General features: G+C 40.8%; 1 protein-coding gene across 5 annotated transcripts in view; it reads left to right on the forward strand.

Annotated features, from left to right (window-relative positions):
* ARHGAP24 (Rho GTPase activating protein 24) overlaps positions 1-23,200 on the forward strand; it is a 337,655-nt gene that overhangs the window by 60,148 nt on the left and 254,307 nt on the right. The window lies entirely within an intron of this gene.

The following is a 23,200-nucleotide window of genomic DNA, read 5'->3' on the forward strand; positions in this document are numbered from 1 at the left end:
TGACACAGGCTAGCCATGGGTGTTTTATTGCGGTGTAGACATACCTTAAGACAGATTTTCTGCATTGGACCATTTTAAAAGTTGCCAACTGTGAGACAAGTCGCAGCAGCAAATTCCTGCTTTTTACGAATCAGTCAAAGGTGCTTATTTGCGATAAGGTGGATAAGTAAACTATTGTGTATGTAGCTTGCTTGCTACTTAAAGGACTAGCCATATGGATTTCCCCAGCCTTCAAAGTTCACAATCATACAACACCTAAACTCACATTTACTAACATCCATAATGTATAATAAACTGCTGTCTGGAATAAGCTCATAATTTACTGTTCCTTAATGGTCATTTATTTTCCTATTTACTTACTACTTTTATGGGCCTGTTTTATGGCTACAAATCTCCAGAGTGCCATAAGAAAAGAGTAAATAACTCTGCCTCCCTCCCAGCTCAGAGCAAATCTGAGCATCTGTGATATTAAGTTACTGCAGACAGAAGAACAATGTTGTAGTATATATGGTCTTAATTTTCTGAGGTCCTGAGCACCTCACAGCTCCCTCTTACTTGAGATCAAGTTCTGTATGATCAGCACTTCTGTTAATTATGTTCTACATTTATACATATAGACATATACACCTACACTCATATTTTTCACACAAACGGTATATTGCTTAAGATCAGTTTAAATATAGTGTGTGTTTATATAGATTTCTATAGTGTGTTATCGTTCATTCAGTAGACTGGCATCCTGTATTACATGGGCTATAGAATTTCATCAGTAATTCCTACATCAAGCCCATAACTTGGGTTACAACTAGAGCATATCTTTCAGAGAGACAGCCAGTCTTGATTCAGGTGTTCTAGAGGAAGTTTCCTGTTGTATAAACCTCAAGAAATGTAACGTTTAAGTTGAGGCCCATAGTGAAGCAGTTTATTCTCCTTAAATAACCCTTGGTTTCTAATTTGTTTAATTAACACATTTTAGTTATTTCATATTTCACTAAATATCCTTTTAAAATTCATATTTACAACCTCTCTGTATATCTTTCACTATGCACATTTTGAGATTTTAAATACAAAGCTGCATCTCTATTGACCTTTGTGCATTTCTGGAAGGCAAACAAGAAACCATTTAATGAAATTGCTACAAACCGAAGGATGTTTAAGGAAAGTAAGCTATTCTGTGCCTGAATACAAATCTTAATAATCTGTCTTCCCTAGTTACTTACTTTTCTCCAGCAGACCCTGTCTTATATAGTTCTTTGTTTTGAAGCAGCGCTTAAATGATCAGCCTGATTCTGCACTTGTTTATACTTTCCGAATGAAAATACAAAAGCAACTTCTAAACAGATATACAAAATCTTCTTCTAGTTTTTTCTTTCTCCTATTTTGAGGTTCCCTCCATGACTTCTGTGACCATTCAATATTTGGTTTTGACTTTCTCTCTGAGGATGGAGAAGTTATTCCCATGAACTCCTCTAACTTAATTTCTCCTAGGTTACGTTATGTTTATTGCATCTTAAATGATCCTAGGCTCCCTGGCTGCTGAGCATTGTCAATAAACCTTTTGTGCCATCAGCAGATGGTTGAGTGTGTCAGGAAGAATTATATTATTTCTTCCTCTCATTTAGGAAGAAACAAAAATTTATAGTTGGTCAGAGGAAAGGAGAGGTTGAGGAATAACTGCCAAAGTAACGATTTGGCCAGGCCTAGAAGTAGCGAACTGATACCAAATTCTTGAGAATTGGCCAGCTTGCTAAAGTAATTGCATTAGCCAGAATTTTTAAACTTTGGTGTCTAAATTTAGACTTCTCACTCCATATATCGCCATCTAAATAAAAATGGCCTGACTTTCATAGGTGCTCAGCACTATCACCTCAGTAGTTAGGGCACTAGCTTGTGAGTCGGAAGACAAAAATTCAGTTCCCTGTTTTGCCCCCAGACTCTTCGTGTGTGACTTTGGATGAGTCACTTGGTCTCTCTGGGCCTCAGTTCTCCATTTGTAAAATAGGAATAATAGCACTGCCTTACCTTACAGGTGTGCTGTCAGGATGAATACATAGGTAATTATGTGGAGAGGCCACATAATTACCTAAGAGAGCTAGACTTAAGTGAGAACTGCTCACTTGTTCTGAAAATCAGTTGTTCTGAAAATGCTCAGTTGTTCTGAAAATCAAGCCACTTATGCAGATGCCTAAAGGTAGGCTCCAAAATCTACATTTAGGCATTCATGTCTGAAAATTCTAGCCACTTGACCAGATCCTCGGCCAGTGTAGATCAGCATTGTTCCACTGATTCCACTGGATCTGTGCAAATGGATCCTAACCCAGGATCTAGTCTCCTATCTTCAACACATACCGTAGTTAGTGATCCATAAGCAGGGCCGGCTCCAGCATCTCTGCCGCCCCAAGCAAAAAAAAAAGCCGTGATCGGCCGCAGCTCCTAGAGGGAGTGAGGGACCTGCCGCCCCCGAATTGCCGCAGGTGCTGCCCCTCTCCCTTGGCCTCCCCAAGCACCTGCTTGTTAAGCTGGTGCCTGGAGCCGGCCCTGTCCATAAGAAGTGATAATAAGCTCCTCTTTCTTATAAAGAGACCAATCCTGCAAAATCCCCACCTCTAGAACTACAGCTGACTTTTCTCACCCAGAGTATACAATATTTTTGAGTGAGCCAGGCTACAATCTAAAGAGAGTGTTGCTATTTAAATGTAAGGAAAAAATGGTGCCATATTGTATTCACAGTTACAATTGCATAAATATAACAAAGCTACTGAAGAGAGGTGAATTCTTATTACATGTAGACTTTTCACACTTACAGGCAGTCAATAATTATTCTTTTATGGATGCAAAATTTAAAGGATTTTCTGACGACAAAATAAATTTTAGAAATAAGGACATGTTAGTGTTCTCTACATTTATTCCCTCTATTTACTGTTAAAATAGGAAGAACTGGATTTTTTTCTGTACCTGTTTTGTAGAACTGAAGCCCTAAAAAGGTCATGCCTTTACACCATCTTCTAAAAAACACTAACCACAATATTTCAGGACACAGAACTTTACTGGGCTGCTAGCTGAAGGCAGTAATAGTAGTGGTAAGGCCACACAGCTTTACATGGGCAGTTATTCAGTGCGCTATAGCATCAGGGCCGGCTCTAACTTTTTTGCTGCCCCAAGCAGCAAAAAAAAGCGCCGCCCCGCTGAGCCCCTCCCCCTCCCGCCGAGCGCCGTGCCGCTGGAACCCCCCCCAGCCCCGCGCTGCACCCCCGCCGAGCGCTGCGCCGCCGGAACCTCCCCTGAGCGCCGCGCCCCGCCGAGCGCTGCGCCGCTGGACCCTGCTGAGCGCTGCGCTGCCAGAACCCCCCCTGCCGCGCGCTGTGCCGCCGGAGCCTCCCCACCCCCGCCAAGCCGCCGGAAACCCCCCCGAGCGCCGCGACCCGTGCCACTCCCCCCCCCCCCCCCGCCGAGCGCCACAACTCGCGTGGCTGGAGCGCCCCCCCGCAGAATGCCACGCCGCGCTGCCCCCCGCCACCCCAAGATTGGCCGCCCCATACCAGGTGCCGCCCCAAGCATATGCTTGGTTGCCTGGGGCCTGGAGCCGGCCCTGTATAGCATCAATAACTGCATTAAATAGTGAGAGGCCATAAAATATGTAGTGTATCTCAATGGCTACTACAGCTTCTAAACTTTTATAGGTGAAAGAAATCTGTAAATTTGATTCTGAAACCTTTGATGCTTCTAATTGAGCTGCTTTTGAGTTTTTTGCCTAAAAGTCATGAGTAATTATGAAAACACCGCATGATAGAGGTAGGAGGGAAAAAATCTTCAGAAGTATTACTTGTTTAAAAACCCCATCAATAGTTATGGGAAACTAGTAGACCAGACCAAATTAGGGCTGTTCCAATACCCACTTTGTTGCAGTTTTGAAATATTTCTGAAGCAAATTAGAGTGCTGAAATGTGTCCTGGATTTGATGCCTCAACTGTAACATGTAGTACAATATTCTCATTTAGCTACAAAGGAAAGTTATACTGTATGCGTTCTGATATCCAAATTCTCTAGGGTTCTGTCTGGGAACCCTAGTCTCTATGCTGAATTTGCGGCAGAATTGTGAAGCAAAGAACTTTACTTTAACCACTTACTGTCGGTTAAGTAACAATGCTGTTATCAGATGGAGAGCAGCAACTTCTAAAATGGATTTATCTAACTTTCTGGAGCCTATAATTAAGAAAACAAACACCTGCTGAGAGGAATACCAATCTGCTGACATAAAGTCATTAACAGATTTTTAGGTTCATTCACACACACCACTGCAACTCATTTAGAAAATACAACTAAGGAAAAGAATTAATTATTTTTCTTTTTATCTGTTTTCAGTCCAGAATGTGGTGTTTCGGCTGGTGGGTGTGAGGAGAGGGAAAGGGTGGGACACGGGTCACTTGCTGGAGGATTCTCTGCACCTTGAGGTCTTTAAACCACGATTTGAGGACTTCAGTAACTCAGACATAGGTTAGGGGTTTGTTACCAGGGATGGCTCTAGGCACCAGCAAAACAAGCTGGTGCTTGGGGCGGCACATTTTTAGGGGCAGCATTCTGGCGCGGGCCATGCCGCCCCTAAAAATGTGCCCTGGCTGCCCTAACTCACCTCCGTTGCTGCCGCTCGCGCGCCGCTGCTCGCCCTCCCTCCCAGGCTCTCAAACCCGGGAGGGAGGGGGAGATCCCGAGCGGCTGCGGCGCGCGAAACAGCTGATTCGCGCGCCGCGGCCGCTTGGGATCTCCCCCTCCCTCCCGGGTTTGAGAGCCTGGGAGGGAGGGGGAGCAGTGGCGCGCAAATCAGCTGTTTCGCGCGCCGCGGCCACTCGGTATCTCCCCCTCCCTCCCGGGTTTGAGAGCCTGGGAGGGAGGGAGGTCCCCGAGTGGCCGCGGCGCACGCACTGCTTCTCCCTCTCCCTCCCTCCCTCCTAGGCTTGAGAGCCTGTGGGGAGGAGGCAGGGCTGGGGATTTGGGGAAGGGGCGGAGTTGAGGTGGGGCCGGGGGTGGGGTAAGAAAAAAATGGGGGGGGGGGGGGAATTGTTTTTGCTTGGGGCGGCAAAAATCCTAGAGCCGGCCCTGTTTGTTACAGGAGTGGGTGGGTGAGATTCTGTGGCCTGCATTGTGCAGGAGATCAGACTAGATGATCATAATGGTCCCTTCTGACCTTAAAGTCTATGAGTTTGTGAATGATGCAACTACTTGGGCCCAAGTCTCTCTCCCTGTGATGGAAAAAAAATCAGCATACATTTATGGGTCCTGTTGGATGGTACATATAAGTGGTAATTAAAGGTTAGGCAAAACAGTCTTAGCGAACAATTTATTCAACACATTAAGCCCTGCAGCAGGTTGGCAGTGTTCCCTAGTACACTCCGTCTGATACCTGGGAATGCAGTGTCTGGGCAGACTCACTGCTCCAGGTGGCTTGTTATGCATCTGGCACAAGGGAACTCTCAGGAACAGAGAGAATAAGGGTTTGGAACCCACCGGGGAGGAGCCTCAGTGGAACCAGACCTGAGGGAAAGTATATTTATTTGCTGATATTTTTGTCATTGAGACTAACCCATGAGGGGCTAAGTTTGTTTGCAGTTAGTTGGCTTGGGGAATCATTGTTTGCAAGTCTAAATCCTTTGCAAACACTTCAGGTTTTTTGTAAGTTTATTTGCTATTAGTAATTGTTGGGTGAATACTTTCTGCAGATATATTTCAGCTTATGTTTGTTTCCAAACTATTAATTTTGACAGCTATTGACTATTAGTTGTTTGTACTGCATGTGGAAGGGAAGAAAAGGATGAAGGGCATGTTGCATGGTATTGTTTCTATTTCCTGACTGGATAACTGAATCCTTATAAAAGGGTAAGCCCTTGAGGTGCACATAGTGAAAAACTACTTGTGCACAAATACCTTTGTTAGCAGATAAGTATTGATAATTGCATGAAGAACAGCCACTTCCTAGTATTAGAACAGTAAAAACCTGTTGATTCAAAAGTTCACAAGGGAAGAACATGGCTTTCTAACAGAGTGAAACTTTGGGAAAATATTGGCAAATAACTTTCCCTCCATTCACCCAGTACTGGTGTTAAACTGCCTGGGGGATGCTATCCTCTTTTGTGCTTCCGTTCAGGTGTCTATGCCCTGAGGTTCTCCAGCTACTCCATTTTTTTTAATATTAGCCAAATTAATCCTTAGTTTATCTCTTCTTGACTTGCATAGTATCTTATAATTTGTCAGTAGAAATCAACAGAACTCCACTGGGCAAGCCCAGGATGCATGGACCCTTGAGAAAGAAGCCTGTCTGAGTTTTACTATCTACCTTCATTTCTGAAGCCAGGATGGAACCCATGATTGAGTTTACTATGAAGGCAGTCTGTTCTGCCCATTTCCTTTGACTTTCTTGTTGCTTTGTTCATGCCTGGGGAACAGGCAAATCAGTCCTGTATCTCCTGCTGCATCTATTCAGGGTGTTGTAAGGTGCCACCAGACTCTTTGTTGTTTTTCAAGTTCTACAGTCTTCCTGTGGAGAGTCGGCAGAAAATTTTCCAATGGTCTCCCCCTTAAAACAACTTTAAAAGTTAATGATTTTCTGAAATGTGAAGATTCGAGGTGAAATTCTCAAGATAATTTGCCAGTAGTGATTTTGCAGGTTTACAGGAATTGGCTGTTCAGTTATACCCTAAGTTCAGTATATTTGCAGCAAAAACTATATCACAATTAGAAATCAGTTTCATACTGCAGGGCAGCTTCACAGCAGTCCATAAAATAGAATGAAATTCTCTGCAATTATTTTGTCTGCAAATTTCCACTGTTTTTTATTAGGATATGATTAAATTTGCTGGTAGCAATAGTCCCCTATCTCTGTTTCCGTGTCTATAAAATGGAGATTATACCAACTCAAGTACTCGACAAGAATGATGGGACAATTAGTTAATGCAGATTCAGTGCGTTGACCATGCCGTCCATTATAAATGCCAAGTGTTCTCTTCAGAAGTCCTTCAGTTTTGTGGGCAAATAATGCACATCATATTTGTTCTGAACACAGGAATTGAAACCTCATGACAATTAAATAATATTTATGATAAATGGCAGGAACACGTCTGATTTCATATTGTCAGCTCCTCTGCTATTGCAAACCGATGTCACTTTGAAGTCAGTGCAACTATGTTGGCATACATTGGCTGAAGGGCTGATTCAAAGTGTCCCCACAGATACACACAGACTACGTAGAAAGGTTGAGGAAAAGGTGCAGTATACGACCATTATTTTTCATAGCCAAGGGCCATGAATTTTCATTGATTCTTTATTATCATCAAACACAACAGTCATTCCCTTATATTGTTTTATCAGTCAGAGAAGCAGCTATCTTTTTGTGTGATGTCCTTGAAATATCTCAAAGGGTCTTTGGAATATGGTGTTTTCACGTATTGAAGATGAAAGTAGGGATATAAATAGATTATTTATTGTAGACAGAAATGAAAGGGGTAAAAAAAAATGGATGCAAAGCAGATGAATACAATCTGGAAGAATAACACCAGCTGGGAAGAGATAACTAAATAATTTCTGATAATTCTGAGTAATTTCTCATCTTGGAAATTATTCATTTTTTTTGTTAACTTCTTAAGTCTTCTCATTCTTGTATTCCTTGGCCTTTTGTGCTTTGAGACCCAGTCTTGTGCCAGCTCTGAAGGTCAAATATCTTGCCAGAAAAGTGGGTAGCCAAAGAGATCAACATTTAACATTCTCCATTTCATAATACAGCTGTTGTTTGGATGCAGCTGATTAACAGGCTTTTCCAATTTCTACTCTGTTTTTGACAGAAAATAATGTTTTCCCAGCAATGTCTGAGTAGGCGATGTCTGGATTTAAGACAGGGATGAGAGCGGTGGCGCCTTCTAAGTGGTGTTGTTTTTGTAGTCTTGCAACTGGCAGTAAGAATCTTTGCAGTGTGATTTTCTTACAGTAGTTTCACTATGTCACAAACTCTTAAGACTAGCTTTATTGAGTCAAGAAATCAGTCTCCTAGGGTGAAAGCAAGAATCCAGATGAAGCACTATTGGCATAAGGACATAAACAGTGATGGGCAAACTGTTAGGATCATTTTGAACCCACTTCAGTATTTTGGGCTGGATTTTGGACTCGCACTAGTTTTATATCAAGTCTAACTCCATTAAATTGAAGGTCTTAATTCTGGGTTCTGGACAGTAAAGGGGACTTAAACAGGCATGAACTGGCCACCCAGGAATGGTGTAGGGGTGTGATCAGGTGAGGGAGGGGGGGAAATGTAGCAGGAACTTCTCTCTGATTATACTGAGCTGATGCAGCTGCACGTAGAGGCTTCTCTAGTTAATGCTGGGGATTGTGTTATCCCCAGCAACTTCCAGGATCCAGGAGATGGAAAGGTGATCTCAACCACCTTCTTAAAATCAGGTCCCTTAAAATAGTCTCCAGTTAGGCCCTCAAAATCACGACTTGCTACTCTCCCATACACAGGGAACCCACTTGTGCTAGTTTAGGTTTGGGGGAACTTTGGTCCCTGGTACATAGTACAGAATTCCCTTTAGCTTACAAAAAAAATGGGCTTACATATTGTATATGTGCAAAGTAGGTACCTGTTTCTTAAACTCTAGTTCTTTGTAGCTAGTGTAATATCTGTAAAATCATTTAAGATAGCTGTAACCACAGCCCATATACTTGGTGGTATTCACTTTGGATAGTTACATTTCATTAGAAAGGTTGTGTAAGTCAAAAATATACATAGTGGTGTTACCTAATACACACAAATGCTCTTTTATGGTAATTATAAGTGATGCTCTGTTTTGTTTTGTTTATATGATTGATGAGAATTTTGTGATCAGTTTATAGTTACTGTAGTTTCACAGCTTTCTGACAGAGATTTCGTGCAATTCAGGAAAAAGATTAGGCTCTGGCATGTAAATAGAGACTTGTTGGATAGCTTAGATATATATATATAGAGAGAGAGAAATCCAACCCATGAGATTACAGAAACCAGGTAGTTCCAGCAAGATGTCTTGCAAATTGGATTTAGAAGTGGCTTATTTATGTATGAAATCAACTAAAATGGAATTGAGCATTTTCCAGGCAAGAAAACAAATGAGGGAGTCATAAATCTCAAGAGGAGGTTTCAAACTATTTGTAATAGTGTCAGGACAGTAGCTTCTATTGGCAGCTTTAAATGCCTCTTCAGAACTAGACTGGACAAATGACTAGAAAATGTGCTGTAGAGAGGAATCCTGAATTTGCAGGGAGATTGAGTCAATGATCAAACAGGAATTTTCCACCTGTAGCTTCTTTGTTTACAATCTATCCCTCTTTATTATTTCCTTGTAATACATGGAACTGTGCTTTCACTCTTGAATGTAACTTGGGGAATTCCGCTGTTTGTATATGTGATGCTTCGGGGGTTCAGTAAGAGGTTGTCATTGCCTGCCCTGTAATCCTGGGTGCTTCCGTTCTGTGCAGCTTTGACTCAGAGCCCTGACACCAGATGCCTATTTATAGCTCAATGACCTCACCAGGGCTTCCACCAGTTGGGTTACTCCTTGCAGGGTGATCTCAACAGACACTTCAGTCCTGAGTCTCCCAAACCGTCTCTTCTGCAATGTGAAGTCCCTCTCACTGAACCTTCCCAGGAGTTAATATGTTCACTGCCTCCAGAGAGACAGAAGATACACCAGCCTGGTAGTTTGGTTGAGAATTTTACCCTTCAGTTTAATATACGGCACTGAAATGGTTTTGTAATAAAACCAGATATACAGTAGTTTATTAACTAAGAAAAGGTATTTAAGTGATAAGATACAGATATGATAATAAGTCAAACAAAACAAAACGCTTTTTAGGGATTAAAATTTGTGATCTTTGTTTAAGCTGTTTTCTCACCTATAGTCAGTTCTCAGAGAATTCAACCCTGTTGGTTGAAGGATCCAGCCTTCTCAGATTACTAGTGCTCTGTGATCCCTTGTATCTGTCCAGTGATGGGTAACAAAATTAGGGTACTTTAGGCACTGCCTGCCGAATACATTTTAGAAACTTATTTCCAGCATACATGTATAACTCTTTTTATACGTTGCCTGTACATACATCACACAATAATATTAATGACCAGCATGTTACCAGTTTGCCTATGAGACCTTACACAACACCTCTTTGTACTGATTATGACAACAGAGAGTTGGAGGCAATGAGTGCATCAGGCCTGATGAGAGTTATGGTCTGACGTGCTTTCTGTCAGTGTGCATTTGAGGGGTTCCCTGGGTCACAGTATAAATAATCAGAGGCCTATGCTTCCTAGATTGTTCTGAGCTGAAAGTGATGCTTATGTCACTGGAAAAGTAACCTCCCCTTGGTTTGTAATAAAGTCTCAGAAATTATCTACTTTAAGGCCCTTGTGTTGATGTTAAATTTTAGGGAGGTCAAAAATTTAGTTTTTCCACTAAAAGATGGGGTATAATTGAAAATGAATTTTTTAGAAGGGACATTTTTTTTCCGGTGTTATTTAAATAAATTTTTTCAGGGGGAAAATGTTTTTTCCATTTGTAAGAACATTTTCTTTTCTTGAGCTTTACTGTAATGAGGTGGCAGTTTCTAGAACTCCATGCTGGCAAACCACCCCCAACCATCACTCTTTTCCCCTCTGCCTGCAAAGAGCCCCATGGAAGTAACTGGGGCTCTGTCTAGGGGACTTGTCTGCAGAGAGCTCCTGGTAGGATCAGGGCCTTTGTTTCCTTTCTTGGCTTCTTTTCTACTATTGCCACTTAGTTTTGTGCTCAGGATGCTTGTCTGCTCTGAACTGAAACTGTGAACTAATTTCAAACATTCAGAGGTTATAAAGCCAGAAGGGATCACTGTGATCATCTAGCTTGTGAACCTGATCAAGTCTTTTAAAAAAAAAAAATCTAATCTTGATTTTAAAATGTCCAGTGAAGGAGAATCCACCACCACTCTTGGTAAGTTTTTCCAATGGTTAATTACCCTTACTGTTAAAAATTTGCAACTTATGTCTAGTCTGAATTTGTCTAGATTCAGTCTAGCAGATTTGTCTGCTAGACTGAAGAGCTGTTATCAAATTTTTGTTCCGCAGGTAGCTACTTCAACTTTAATCAAGTCACCCCTTAATAGCAGTCGCACCAGTGCCAAATATAGTGCGTCTCCCACAAGGCTTGGTAACCTGTTCCAATGGTTAACTGACCCTCACAGTTTGAATTTCTTGAACTTTAGCTTCCAGCCATTGGCTTTTGTTATGCCCTGGTCTGCTGAGTGAAAGAGCGCTAAACATATGCTCACTTCTTCACAGGATCATAACCAAACCTAGGGAAGAAGTCCTAGATTTGAACACTAATCTAAATCTTAAATTTTGGCTTGTGCCCACCTCTGACTAAAACTGAATAGTTGTCCTCTAAAATTGGCCTGCAGTTCATCAGATGTCTGTGTATGAGAGGACTGCCTCTTGTGTACAAACTGAATTGTATAAGTCTCTCACTCTGGCATAATATGTGCTTTCCATCTGATATAACCTGAGTAAAAATGTCATTAACAGAGAAGTCCATTTAAGACATGTGTTAGAAGCTAATGGGAAGCAGATAGTTCAACTGAATTTTTTAATTAAAATAATGTAAAACTTCTAATGGAAGTGTTAAATAGAAGTTAATATGATAATTACATAAATTGAAACTGAGCCTGCCGATGGGGAAAAATCCTTTCAGTAGTTCAATATGGATAAGGAGAGAAATTGTTGCCTTCTCTTACAGATAGCACTGGAATGGATAACATTTTTGTGTGCAGTGGAAATTTGCTAATCCACACGCTTCATAATTAGCTTACAAAAATGATGGTCTCTCCATTTCTCAGCAGAATTTTAATAGCAGAGTTCAAAGTTCATCCCTCCTGCTATAAGTCACATAATTCAGGCTTTGTTCAAATACTCAACAGGAGTGGTGGGCGATGAAATATACCCAATGGAGGGCTGCTGGGGTGCAATTTAGCTCCTTGGCAAATGTCATTATAAACTACTGGTGTAAAACCAGAGTATCTCTACTGACATCAATTTACATCAGTTGAACTGGGATCAGAATGACAGCTGCAGCTTCTCTGTTGTATCTTTGAAGAGGTTTTGAGGTGGTGATTCCGTGCAGTCACACGTGTCATGAACTGCATTCCCAAACTTATTTTCCATGCCAGTTTATATAGACCCAGTACGAAGCCCCAATCCAAGACAGCCACAGAGTGCAGAGGAACCTGCATATCTGCTTGCTTTGCTTTTTGGCATTTCTATGCAAAAGGTCTAGTTACAGGGCTAGGATCTTGGGCTGGGCTTCTGAAGTGGGGTAAACTTCACCTGTGGGGCTGAAGAGATGGCTTGCATTACTAAGAGTTCCATGTTTTTATAAAATATATTGCAGCCCATTCACTAGCATGTACTGATGTACAGGATAATAAGTAATAAAAACTTAACTACAAAATAAATGGAGTGCACTTTGTGATACATTACTCTTTACACGTTTTTGTAATGTATGTTTACTCTCTCATTAACTTGAAAAATTCTGTAATTAGAGACAGGCCTCCCAGTCACCACTGCAAATTAGTGAGGTGCTATTATAATTCATTAAGGAGGGTATAGCATATCAACTTTTACTCTGACAAGGGCAATAGGAGATATTATTTTCAAACCTCCACCCCAACACTAAAGAAATGGCATTTGCTGATTCCTCCTATATGATAACTTAAAAGAACAGAAGGCCGATTATAACACTGATCAGGAGGTTCTCTGCACTTGAGTGGTATTTCATTTGTCTCTTAATGTACACAAGATAACTTTCCCTTGAAGATTGCATAGAAATGTATAGTCCTGATGGTGAAAACATTGAATTATACAGGAGGGCAAATTATTTGGAAATTTTTCAGAAACTGATAGTATTGGATTAAATAATGTGGGACTTTCCTGAGACTAACAACACCATTTAGGATGAGGTCCTGCCAGTAATGAGGGAATTTTCAGAAAAGGTGTTTTGTTATCAGTATCTTTGACTGTTAGAAAATGAAAAATGTAACTTGGTTAAAAAATGAATGAAGGAGTATTACCTTTACCATGGATGCAATGAAAATGAACATGACCTTTGGATCTGTGGCCAAGAATCCCCAAAATGGGTACTGAACACTAGGCTTTCTTAAATTGCCTGATTTTTCAAAGGCGCTGAGTTCCTACTAACCTTCCTTTCCCCACATGGCTCTTGATTTTGCATAAACTAGTCAAGGGAGGGGATCCCTCTTTTCAATGTGCAAGGTTTGTTTTGCATACAGCATGGAAACTTGAAACATGTTCTGGATTTAGACCATCTGTCCCTGATTTAAACTTATTTTCCATTTCCTGAAACATTTGTTGGAGAGAAGAGAAACTATTATACAACATACCTTTCCACTTTTGACATTTAGCTATTTTTTTTCATGTTTTTCCCCCCTCTGCTTATTCATAGTATAGATTAGCTGAGCACAAGCCCTCTCATGTTTTTCTTAAAGTTTAACTTTCTAACCTAGTGTTTGAATGAGTTTCAGATTAGGAAGCAAAAGAGTTTTGTTGTGCCTGTTTCAGATAACAGAATCTCATTTACTCCTGTACTCTTTTTGTACTCGACATTGAAATAGATGTGGTTTGGTATAGTCTCAGATAGAGGATACGAAAGGCCCATGAGGTGCCGACCTACCTCAACTTCCATTATTGGTGGAAGTTGAGAGCATTCAGTGCCAGAGCGGGCTGCAGAGAGAAAAACAATTTGGAATGTTATATGGGAACAGATTCTGATCTCAGTTAAACTGATATAAATTGACTTCAGTAGAGATGCTCTGGTTTTACACCAGTGGCTAACATTAAAATCTAGCCCTTGATACTTTCACAATATAGAGATGGTTCTTGAATATTTTGCTCAAACTCTCACATTAGGGAAAGAAAATTCTGCCATTTTCTTTTAACTGTGATCAGCCTCTATGACAATCATTTACTGCTACTACACATTTAGGCAAATTATTGTAGGGACACAGAATCATTACTGTCCCATGACTTAAATTAATACCATTAGATGCATAATTTACTTTTGCCAGTAGACATCCAAAAGGACACTACCATTTAAAAAACTTTAATATGTAAGGTGAAATGAGCTAGATTAATCCTTCATGTAACAATGTTCACGTCAGTGATATCGCTGTGGGAGATGCTAAACCCAAAATTGTAAAACACAAGACATTTGGGTTATGTCTTCCTTTTGTGAATGCACAACTCCTAGGACAGTGGCCCTCCCATCCTGACTGTGAATGAGAGCATTAAAGTCATTCAGAAAAGTCATTATTTCTTTAATTGCTACAAATAGTTATGCAGTTTGGGCCAAATGAAACAGTCCTTGCTTAATCCAGTCTCAGGAATACCTCCCGTGGACTTCAGTGCAATGATTGTCTTGAGAGTAGCGATCTGGATTTAGCCCTTTGAGATTAGTTTCTTTAGTGCTTGTACACAGCATAATTTCTCCATTTTTGTTTCCTTTATTGTGACTGCACTAGTCCCCTCCACAAAGCAGTATTTTGCTGTTGTAGCAATTTATATAAATCCATGCATGTTTTATTCCTGGAGGGCTTTTAGTTTTTCATTCTGACTAACTTTTAGTGAAAGAATGCAAAGAATGAAAACTCTAAGAAGGGAGCAGGAAAGGGACTTTTCTGGGGACTGCAGTGAATGACATGGGCTGTGACTGTACAGTAAGTGTCGTCTTGTTCATGGGTACAAAAATGAATTTTATATTTTGACTCCCTTCCAAACAGGGCTGTGCTTGTTTGGGGATGGGGATGGACTCCAAAATCCTACTCATTATGGGTGATGTGTTACTTAAGAATATGATACAACAAGTATGCACACTGACCAGACATAGTAGTTTTTGTAAGCTAAAGAGGAGGATAGATGATTGTGTGGTCACAGCACTGGTCTGGGATCCAAAGGTGGGGTGGGGGGACAAATTTCAATTTAATTAATTGTCACTTAAACTCTGATTCAGTTGCCCTCCAGACATAGTTCTTCTGTTCCACCATTTGCCTTTTCTGTCTATTTAGTCTATAGTCTTCAGGAACGGGTCTCTCTCTTAATTGCATGTTCATGTAGTACCTAGCACCATGGGATCCTGATCTCAGTTGGGGCCTTTATACTGGGGTGCACTAGATCTGTGGTAGTCCAGAGAACCCTCATTCTCAAGTGTTTGATTGGTGGATCTTACTCACATGCTCAGGGGTAAACTTATCACCTGATTTGGGGTTGAGAAGGAATCTTCCCTCAGGTCACATTGGCAGGGAGCTTGGGTTTTTTTCTGCCATCTTCCATTCATCTGGGCATCTGTCACCTAATTGGTTCCCTACCTTTGCACCCCAACTTAGGCATTGCTGGTACCTCCGTCTTTCCTATTCTCTGCCTATGGCACACAACAGTTCAGTCTCCTGAGGCCTGAAATACTTCAGTCGAACCCCAGATATTGGACTCAATATAGGGGTAACTGGGTGAAATTTAATGTGAGATGCCTGAGTACAGACTTGATGATCTAATAGTTCCTTCTGGCTTTAAACTCTATGAAACTGTGAACCATTACTGGAAAACAAATAACCCTATTAAAAGGGAAATTGGTGATAGAGGTATTGACTTCTTTAACTTCCACCTGCGGAGACTGAGAGCCTGAACTTGTAATAATCTGTGGGTGCTCAGCCCCTCCCAAGAAGTGCCAGCCTCTGGGAGGATTGGTGCTAATGCCTGTACAGTATTAATCTCCTCCCATTTCTGCTATACATTACCATGGAGGATCTGACACTATACTTCATAGGACTGTGTCTATAGTCTCTCATTTAGTACAGTATTCTTCACTGTATGTATTCCAGTTCTTAAGTACAGTATATGGTAAGCTAGCTGCTGCTTCTGAAGCAATATTTTATATAAAGTGTGGGGAAGGGGTGACCCAACAACATTGACAGCTGTGGGAGTCTTTTCATTTACTTCAATGGGCATTGGATTGGATCCTAACCAACTGCCACAGGAAATTTAAGTGCCCATTAGAGCTGTAAAAGTGGTGTGTAAGATCTAATTGGCAAAAGCTTCTCAAGCCTAAAAAATGAGTGGATTGAAAGTCGAGGGGGAGAGAGACAAAGTTCACAAGTGTTAAATATTTTGGAGGGTTAGAAAAGTTAAACTGAATACAAATAATCCATTGCTGGGGGGTTATTTTGCCTACATTTAATCCCTCACGTCTAACTCTCTGTTGGGATTGGGACTTTTGCTGATATCATCAGACCAGGGGGTCCAAGCAGGTTTGTACTCAAGCAGCTAGCCAGAGCTAGCCTGATAACCTGAGTTATCCCTGGCTACACTGCTATTCTTAGTGCGCCAACTTGAGCAGAGCTGGTGCATCTGTCTGCCCAAGATAAAGAGCGTTTGCCCAGTTCCAGTATAGGTGAGCCCTTAAATTAAGAGTAACTTTTCACTTAAGTCAGTAGAATTACAGCAGTGTGAAATGAATCAGAGATCAGCTTTTGGCCCTATGCTGTTTTTTGTCTTCTTCCTTAGGCAATCAGACCTTGGGCTTCTTGCATGCCTCATGCCATATGCTCCTAATGCAATGACCCTATTCTGAATGTTGTATGTTCCAGCAGTGACCCTGACTGCCACCATTGTAACTGTTGATTTTGGTCGCTGGCTTATTGACATGAGGTTGAAATATTTCTTAAGCTTCCAACTTATTTATTTACTGTATACAGTATAGCTTGCAAGCTTCAGGGATTTATATGCAACAGTTCATGTCTTTGTTAAACAGCTTACTGCAGACCGATGCCGTATCTTCTTCTTTAATATCCTGAGTTTATATATTTTATTGACCTTCTTATTAAAAGATGCCATTTAAGCCACCTTTCACTGCAGCTAAAAGAGAGTTGGTGAGCAACTTGAATAGACTCAATACTACTCCATAGTGGTACTGAAACAGCAGCTAATGCTAGATAGCAGTGGAACCGTTTACTAAAATCATATCACTTCCCATGTAACCGTCCACTAGTGCTTCAGATCCTGACTGAATGTTCAGTCTAGATCCCGTGTCACCATCTGGTGGTGTACAATGTTTGTATTGCCAGTGATTTACTATTCAAGTTCTAGTTTGGAATTATTTGTTTTCACTAGCTCATTTCTGCTTCTAGTCTTGATATTTAAAGCCCTTATCAGACTAGGCCCTAGTTATCTTACAGAGACTGCAGCTCTCTCCTTACCTTGCTGCAGCAGTAATGATTGTTACTCTGCAGCTGGTGATCCGTAAGGTGAAAGGGAGGCAGCTTGGTAAAGGACCCTCATCTGAGAATCTCCAAAGCACCAGAAATCAGCATGATCCCAGATCTTGCCCATCTTCCTGTAGATCTTCCCCACTGGAACAACACAATGACCCAGAGACATTGATCTTGAAGATAACTAAGGGAACATGATTGAGACAATGATTTTAACCAGAGAAGGAGAAGCATGTCTAGCTCCTTTAAATAATTAAATCTGACTCTGATATATAGGCACCATGCATGTAGATACTGTATTGGCAGATGCATTAGGAATGCAGATCTATAGGCAGCAGAACTAGAAATCAAGCCCAGGCCTCTCACCTGGCAGTGCAAGGCTAGCCCTGATCTAGTCACAGAATCTCACTTAGCAAGGAGAGGAAAGAGAAGGGAAGAAACTTGATTGACAGCTCTTAAGAGAAATAGTGTAGAGAGTATGACGTTTAGCATTAAAAGAAATAAAAAAGAAATCTCTCATTGCCTTAGGTGTTAGATCAGAGTCAGAGATGTGCATATTAATGCAGTCTCTCCTGAAGCCATCTTTTATTTTACTGACAAAGAGAATGCAACTGTGGTGATAAAACTTTGCTCATAAGTAGTATTGGTATTAGGTTATCCTGTCTTTTTAGAGTGTGTAGTGCTTAAGGAGAAATGATATAGCCACTTAGAGGTGATAGTTTCATGCATGAAATAGGAAGAGTGTTGCCTTTATATACCTTAAAATGAAGTAATACTCAGGAGACCTAATAATCATAGGTGCTGGAACTAGGGGTGTTGCTGCACCCTCTGGCTTGAAGTGGTTTCCACCATATACAGGGTTTACAGTTTGGTACAATGGCGCTCAGCACTCCCACGATAAAAATTGTTCCAGTGCCACTGCTAATAATTCAAGGGTGGAGGGAAATGACATTTCTGAAGGAAGTATGAAAGTTTAGTTGGCCTCTTCGGAAAGGAAGTAAGAGCCTCTATGTCCTATATTTGTTAAATATTGACTAATGTAAAAATTGAAAGTAGCAGGCATGTCAATTAGTCATGTTTAATTTACAGCTAAAGGGAGATACATCTTCACATATTTGCTATGATATTTAGAGGCTGATTCATCCCATCACAAGGTTTGCAGGAAAAAATGCATCTTTCCTGGTCAGATGTCTGGTTGCATTGCCAGTGCAGAAAGCCAACCTACTGAAATTCATTATATTCTGATTAAACTTCAACATCATATTTGGATTTCAAAGGCCATTCCCAGGAGGACTGTTTACCCTCATTGTATTGCTGCTGATACTCACTCTCTTCCCAGGCTAATAATCAAGTCTTTGATTTAGCTTTGGTATCCCATAGGGTTTACTCTCATCTCAGAATGCATTGATTGGTATACATAACTCTCCATGCACTGTACTGCATGGGCTTCTAGCTTTTCGTTTCCAAAGCATTCAGCAGGGAGTTAGCTGTATAGCTGCCTCTGATTTTAATGACAAGTTTCAGAGTAACAGCCGTGTTAGTCTGTATCCGCAAAAAGAAGAACAGGAGTACTTGTGGCACCTTAGAGACTAACAAATTTATTAGAGCATAAGCTTTCGTGGACTACAGCCCACTTCTTCGGATGCATATAGAATGGAACATATAATGAGGAGATATATATACACACATACAGAGAGCATAAACAGGTGGGAGTTGTCTTACTAACTCTGAGAGGCCAATTAATTAAGAGAAAAAAAAAAAAAAAAAAAGAAAAAAAAAACTTTTGAAGTGATAATCAAGCTAGCCGAGTACAGACAGTGTGACAGACATATGCAAACTAGACACAATTAACTCCGGTTTGAATAAGGACTGGGAATGGCTGAGCCATTACAAACGTTGACTATCTCCCCTTGTAAGTACTCTCACACTTCTTATCACACTGTCTGTACTCGGCTAGCTTGATTATCACTTCAAAAGTTTTTTTTTTCTTTTTTTTTTTTTTTTTTTCTCTTAATTAATTGGCCTCTCAGAGTTAGTAAGACAACTCCCACCTGTTTATGCTCTCTGTATGTGTGTATATATATCTCCTCATTATATGTTCCATTCTATATGCATCCGAAGAAGTGGGCTGTAGTCCACGAAAGCTTATGCTCTAATAAATTTGTTAGTCTCTAAGGTGCCACAAGTACTCCTGTTCTTCTTTCTGATTTTAATGGAAGTCGTGCACCTAAATCCCACACAGTAATTTAGGGAAGAGAGGGTTAGATTCCAAGCCCTAGTTCATTTTCCTATTTTATCACCTTTCCATGCACTGGCTGAGAGGACCTGCAATTCAAGCCAAGTACAGATGTTTGTGTATATTTTCCACCACTGCTTTCCTAAGAAATACTAGTCTAGGTTAATTTAACAGTAAGGCTCAAACAATTTCTGGGAAATACAGATAATACAATAAAGCATCAGAACTGTACAGGCACAAATCAATAATTGTCCAATTTATATCTCAATAGTCTGTAAATATGGTAGTTCTAGACACAAATAAATCCATGCTATCTTGGAGCATACATTAGCATTGGTTACTGTCCAAGCACACACTCTTGTGCCAGTGCTTCACATAATAGGGTAAGAAGTTTTAAAAAGTGCTTCCTCCAAAGCAGCTTAAATAATAATAATAAAAAAAAAATCTAAAACAAAACACACAATTTCAAATACTGTAGTTTTGCTTGAAATAAAATAAATGTGTCAGGAAAATGCTATTCAGTGTTTATTCCCAACCTGCTTTTCCTTGGTATCAGGCTCTGACTTAAGTTCTGATGCAGAAACCCAGGGACTGCTGAAATGGCCGAGAGTAGCAGGAACTCAGCAGTGTTGTGGCCATAGTCCCTATGCTTAGATGCATGAGGAGGTGGCATAGAGTTCCTTTAGCAGACTCAGTGCTGTCCAGGGAGCCCCTTAGGCTGAGGTCATTTCTTGGTGTGGAGATCATTCTGTTTTCCCCTTTTACCCTATCAGAACAGTGTATCAAGCTGACGAGCAAACGAAAATCAGGGCTATAGTGTGCAATCTATAATGTTTTTCTTTGTCAATGTATGTTGCTGTGAATTGTCACTGGGGGAGATCCTCATGAACTTTTCAATACTTTAAAGTAGGTTTTGTGGCCCAGGTTACTGGGAATCTTTAATGTATTAAGACTGGGTGAAGGATTAATAGCTACATAAGTCTGACATTGCTGTTTTTTCTACCTACTAAAATACACTAAGCTTCAATTTCTGAGGTGTTATATCCTAGCATTCACGGTTCTTGTTTGTTCCAGAGCCCAAACTGGAAATATGGAGAGCATATCATCACAGCAGTGCTGTAGAATGGAAGCCTGTAGGAACTCAGGGGTACTATACAGACTTTGTTTTGCTTTGTTATATTGATCATGGGATGGGTTTTCAAAAGGAATTTAGGTACCTAAAGATGCAGATTGGCATCTAGTGTGGTTTTCAAAAATGCCTAGGTTTACTTTCCAATCAGGACCATCATCTGGTGGGGAAGGCGGTTCTTTTTAGATAGGGCAGGGTTGTGGTCATTCATTACGCTATGCTGATGCAATGCAGTTGATTTCAGGGTTTGATGAACAGCTGAGAAAGAGAAGGGAGAAGAGGAAAAAAAATAACACAGCAGGGAAGGGAGGCAAAAGAAGATTTTGCATGTCTTTGTGATGCTGGCAGTTAGGTATTTTCACTGATGGGTTGAGGACTGGATGTCATGATATGATGATTTTCAGAACTCACAGGTGAAAATACAGGCTTATTAAATAAGAGCAAGGCCAGCTGGCCATCCTCCTGGAAGAACGTAATGGTAAGCAGTCTGGTCTGCTTCTTTTATTTTGGGGTCAGAGAATATGAGATAAGATGAGACAAGTGGGATGTAAGGTGGGATGGGGATGAGAGAGAGAGAGAGAATGTTGTGTTGTTTATTTTATAAAGTCTTTTTTAAACAAACCCAAAAAAGGGAAAGGTGGGCAGCGTAGTTCACCTCCCTCAATATTTTGTCCACCAATTAGGCCTAATATCCATCACAGTAATTTTGGTCTATGAAGTTCTGGTGCTACATTTTCTATTTTTACTAAGCATGATTTCAACAAACCTTGAACCAAATCAATAGGTCCCTTTCATTTGGACTAATTCATCTTTTTTGTCTGCTTCCCTTAGACTTGTTTATAATATTCATTTATTGAAATGAACTTAACCTATTTTTATGGTTACTTTTAAGTAGGTAAAAATTATAGGTTACTGTGAAAGTTCATAAAATGTTACATATTTTTTACAGTTGAGTTCACAATTAGAGTACATTTATCACAACATCACAACATAAACTATCTGTAGGCATCTAAATACCTTTGAACAACTGGCCCCTTGTCTACTATACAGACTTTGTTTTGCTTAAGATTTTTTGGATAAGAAAATATAGGTAACCTTTTTTGGTGCTTGGACTTTTGTACACCAGTGTTCTTTCTCATTGTGACCAAGACCCTAATCCAGGAAGTAAAGGAATATTAATCTCACAAAAGTTTGTCATTGAGATATTGCCACTCTAATTTCTTCTCCAAAGTGATTTCGATACACTTCAGACACGCATCTGAACATTTGGATCCTCAAGACAGTATCTATATGTGGTTGAAAATGAGTTTTTTAACAAAATTTAAAAGAAGACGATAGAAGAATTTTCTTTTGACATTGATTGCAAATATGTGAGCATCTGAAGTCAAAGTCTCTAGACTCTGCCACCATGAGGTGTATAAACTCTGTGTATGAGTTAGATTGGAGAAGAGGACCAGGGACTTTTAATGAGATACCAGCAAGTCAACTGCTTGATTTTAAACCTGGGTGCCTCATGCATTTGTTTATTTCAAATGTTCACAGGACTGTTCCCATCTCTCATGCTGTGGTACAGTGGAGCCTCCTTACAGTGAAGTAGAATGAAAGCCCTGTCATAGGTCAATTCATTTGAATAGGTGAATTTCATTTCCAGATATAGTGAACCACTGTATAGAGGGGAAAATCCACTCTACTGTGCCAGAGGGCTTGCCTGCTCGGTCACTGCTACTTCAGTCTTGGACTGCAGTCTCCTGTGCCACTGCTTCATGTGAAGTGGTGGCTGGTGGAACTGCAGCAAAGTGGATGCACTATCTTTGTCCCTACTTTTCCCCCAGCTCATCCTTGCTGGCCCCACAGGCCCAGTGGGAGCCTCCACAGGGTTGTAGGGTGGACAGAGGCAGTGCCACCTCCTGTTTTGTCTCCAGCTCCTACCCATTTCTGCATGGTAAAAGCTGTTTCCGTGGTGGGGGAGAATGAGGAGCAGAATTTACATCTTACTAAAGTTATGTGAGGGGGGGAGGGGAAAGGGCTTCAAGGTGCAGTGGTGTTTGTCTTTAAAAATGTTCTTGAGATTTTGCTATGGTGAGTCATTTACTGATAATTTCCAGTTTTGCTGCTGAAATCTTGCCTATCTAAATTCCTAAATGCTTAAAAGCTTCATATTATCAACTCTAGCTTTATTTGCAGTGCGCACCTTTTGTGATGTTCTTTAGAACAGTGACATCCTGTCAACGAAAGGGTGTAACGAGGCTTGGCAAAATTTGATTTTTTAAATTGTTTTGTAACTTCTATGGAGACCATCCATGCCGGTGACCGTGGAGCTGCCGGGGACTCCCTGCGGGGCCAGTGAAGATGGGGCTACAAGGGCCTCTCTGCAGGGCCTGGGAAGGGATACTGGATCTTTGTGGATGCACGGTACTGGGGAGACTGCACTTGCAGGGTGGAGCAGAGATCTCTCGCTAGGACCATGATGGGGAGGCCAGCTCAGCCTGGGGGTAGCCCCCTCCCGGCCACTGAGTGAACGA

This window comes from Malaclemys terrapin, chromosome 5 (assembly GCF_027887155.1).
Source record: "Malaclemys terrapin pileata isolate rMalTer1 chromosome 5, rMalTer1.hap1, whole genome shotgun sequence".
Lineage (NCBI taxonomy): Eukaryota > Metazoa > Chordata > Testudines > Emydidae > Malaclemys > Malaclemys terrapin.